Source organism: Dama dama, chromosome 10 (genome assembly GCF_033118175.1).
Source record: "Dama dama isolate Ldn47 chromosome 10, ASM3311817v1, whole genome shotgun sequence".
NCBI classification, from domain to species: Eukaryota; Metazoa; Chordata; class Mammalia; order Artiodactyla; family Cervidae; genus Dama; species Dama dama.
In genome coordinates this window covers 14,368,776-14,372,500 of record NC_083690.1, presented here as the reverse complement: position 1 = coordinate 14,372,500, position 3,725 = coordinate 14,368,776, and the positions used below count along the sequence as shown (strand labels likewise).

Genomic DNA, 3,725 nt, shown 5'->3' with positions numbered 1-3,725 from the left:
CCGCATAATGAAGATTTAGCCTGGTCCTGAGACTTTTCAATGACCAGCCAGATTAGTCACCTTAACTGGCTTTACTTCAGAACATAGTACTAAATATTTTACAAGAAATTAGGGGAAAAACCCTAGTAATTTAAGAGAAGGTAGCTAAAGTGAGGCAAGCTGAGACTGAATGACTAGGGTCTGAAAATGAGTGACTATTTCCACACACCACACATTAACTCAACATATAACTGCAGTGTCAGAACAATGAGCTTATCTACACTATGTGAGATACCGCTACCGAATCAAACAAAAATCCTTCAATCTAGCTAATATTTTATTCATTATCAGAGAGAAGCAGTAGGAATCCAGCACGGTGCCTCAAAGCGGCAGTATTTCAAAGCTTGCGGCACAAAAGATGCCCTACAATGTTGTTTGAAAGTCTGGCATTTAAGAAAGGGCTATATTAGTATTATTTATATGTTGTCTGAGATGGTCTGTACTTTCTCTAGTCCTGTTACTCCTAACTCAATCTAGGCGTGTATCTTCATAATCATAAATAAGTTATTCCAACACTTACGGTGTCCTCCACTCCCATGTCTACCTAAACCTCTAATCTTTCCTTTCCTTGTATGAAATAGCTCCTGACATTTTTACCTCTCTTCAACCCAAGCTTATTCACTAGAAGCAGGTAGGAGCAGTTCAGTCCAAGGCACAGCAGGCAAGTGCGAGACGTGATGTGGCAATGCATGTCATGTATTGTTCTTTTATTTCTAACATTTAAATCGGAGCATCACAGTGGTTTTCAATTACGTACGTAGGCAGCTTTTATTTCTGATGAATTTCATTGGAGCTGTAAAGGGGGCTTTAGAAACAGTTGCTGCAAAGGGGAGGGGCCTTGGTTCTGACAAAGTTGAGCACCACTGCTCCAAAGTGTGGAATCACGTGCTGAACAACAACAAAAAAAGTTTCCTTTGCTTAAAGCAAGCCCTGGGCTCCAATATTCTACTTCCATTCGATCGGACATCCCACCCCAGACACACATCGCTGCTTTTAAGCCCACTTTTGCCCTCACACAGGGCCAAAGAAAAGTTTTTGTTCATTTCGGGTACAGGGACCCTTTGGGGAAGCTGACAAAGGCCGAGGACTCTCCCCGAAGAAACTCCTGTGCCAAGCTGCATTCAATTAGGAGGCCGGGGGGGGGGGGGGGGGGGGGCCAGACACACCCTCTGCAGCTCAATCGGGACCTGAGGAGAATTCGAGCCCTAAAACTCCGCGAGTGGGGGCGGGGAGAAGGATGGGAGGCAAGGACGGGGCGGGGCGCTGGAGTCGCCGCGCTCGGGAGTGAACCCCGACTTCACCGCGTCCCAGCGGCGTGACCCTGGGCAGGGCGCTTCACCTCTGCGTGCAGCCCCGAGCGGAACCGCCTAAGTGTGGGCAGACGGTTAAGGCTCACTGAACTGTGTTGCCGGCCCCGGCAGCGCCGCGTCCTCCAGCGCCAACGCGCCGCCGGGGGAAACGGAGGCGCGTCCCGCGGTCGCACCCGCGAGCGGACGCGGGCTGCGAGGGGACTGGCCCGACAGCCCCGCGGCCCCGGCCCGGCCGCCCCGCCCCGCCGCGCCGCGCCCGCTCGGGTCCCGGGACAGCGCGGACCGGGCGACTCCGCTGCAGCCGCGGGGCCGACTGAGGCGGCCGCCCAGAACGCGGGCCGCCCGCCCGCCCGGCCGGCTCCCCTGCCTGGCCCTCGGCCTCCGCCGCTCTCACCCGCTCCTCAGCCCCAACGGCAGCCGCCGCCGCCCGCAGCTCACCTCCCGGGCCGCCGCCGCCGCCGCCGCCGCTGCCGCCGCCGCGCGCGATCTCGCGAGACTTCGCTCCCCTCCGCGCTTCCCCGCCCTCCCCGCGCCGCGCGCGGACCCCGGCCTGGAAACGGCTGGACGCCCTCCTCAGGAGCAGCCCCCTCGCCTCGGGGTTAAGTCTAGGCGGGCTCGCGACCCCGGGTCCTGGTCCCTGCGCCCGTCCCGCCCACTTCCGTGAAGGTGAAGGGTTAAATGCCAGGTGCGGGTCGGCCGCCTCCTTCTCACCTGGCCGGCCGGGTGCGCGTGCGCATGCGCGCGCCCGGGGCCCTGGACCTTCGAGCCCTTGCAAAAGCTCTGAGCACAGCGACAACAGTGATCTCTTCAGCCAGTCTTGGAATGCTTCCTGGGTGCTGAGTACTTCTAAAACTTCCTGGGTCCTCACAAGTTCCACCAAGAAGTGGGTATTACCATCCTCTCCGTTCCAGAGGCGATAAAACGGAGGCTTGGCCAGGTTAAGAACTACCGCTGGGTCACGCAACTAGGAGTGGGCATCCGGGGTTGTCTGTTGCTTAAACCGAAGCCCCGATTTCCCGCCTCCATGACGATCCCCAGGCCCTGTCCCTGTTCCTTCTTCCGCTGAGGGCGCCAAATCTCAGCCCTTCTTTACTTCCCTCCCACGGTTCACGCGCTCCTAGGAGGGCAGTTGCTACAGTCCTTCTGGTTTTATAGAGCTGCGGTCAGCAAAATGCTTCTCCCTCATTACCCGAACTTCCTAAGGCCCCCTGTGCCAAACCGTGTCTCCTCTTTAGACTGGTGGCGTTTCGATGTTAGCACGGTAGGATGGGACCCAAGACATAGAACCAGAATGTATTTACATGGATGTTAGGGGGCTCCGAGGAGGGTGTGACTTCTTCCTGGGGATAAAATCTTAACCTTATATAATTGTTTCTAATAAACGACGGGCTAGCTGTTATTGAGGGCATTTCAAGGTCACTACCAATATTCTTCCTAGTCAAGTCATAGGAAAATGGAGACTCAAGGAGATGAAGAAATTGGCTCGTCTCCACTGTAAGATGAGGTTTGAACCTGAGTCTGAGTCCAGAACCCAGTACTGCCTCTCACTAAAGTCTCATGAGCTAGCATGTCTGCGCCAACAAGCTGTTGTAAAAAAACAGCTTGTTGTAAAAAAACAAGCTGTTGAAAGCCTTGGAGGTTCTAGCTATTCCTTTATCTTGCATGAGGGTCTGCAGGGGCCTGCCCAGCCCATCTGACAGTCAAATCCATCTCAGCAAACGCTGGCCTGCCCACCCTGCAAGCCTGCCCAGTCCCTCTAGAAATAACACTGCAGGCCAGAGGTTATAGATGCCCTCCAGGTTCAAACATCACCAGATCCACCTGATGAATGAAATGAATGAAAGAGAGGAAGGGAAATCACAGATGATGGGCAGTGACAAGGTACCAAGTGCTGCACCAGGTGCTGTCCATTCATTAGCTGATTTCCACTGGGAGGGAGGTCTGTGTTCCCATTTTGCAGATAAAGAAACAAGGGCCTAAGGGTACATACAGGTGCTAAGTGGGAGGGCTGGGGTTCCACCAGGTCAGTCTGTCCCAGGCCAACAAACTTTGGCCTCAGTGACCAACAAGTTTCTCCCCAGATTCAAAAGCCTGTATCTTCATACAGCTGAAAAGTTAGATATCTCCTGAGATCAGGACTCCAATCTAAGATACCATTTATATCCGGGTGGATTGTGCCTTGATGTTCTCCTCTAAAATAAAGATGTAAATGGGCTATTGGGAATATGCATCCAGTTAATGTATGTGAAGCATGTCAAAAAAGTGCCTTAAGCAGTCAGTAAATTATAGCTATTGTTACATTGGTAGGCTGTTTATTTTATTCTTTCCCCATCTCTCAATATAAATTCCAAATCAATTTGGAGGATGTGGCCCTAT

The 3,725-nt window shown here is 53.4% G+C and overlaps 1 protein-coding gene across 2 annotated transcripts in view; it reads right to left on the bottom strand.

The window, feature by feature from the left end:
- Nucleotides 1-1,832, bottom strand: part of MRTFB (myocardin related transcription factor B) — a 219,214-nt gene extending 217,382 nt beyond the window's left edge. Inside the window, exon 1 of one of the 2 annotated variants that reach the window (XM_061152870.1) lies at nucleotides 1,788-1,832. The gene's annotated coding sequence lies outside the window, so the exon portion shown is untranslated. Of the gene's footprint in view, nucleotides 1-1,743 lie in introns of both variants that reach the window. The other variant, XM_061152869.1, reaches the window with a different exon arrangement.
- Between the last annotated feature and the right edge of the window lie 1,893 nt (nucleotides 1,833-3,725).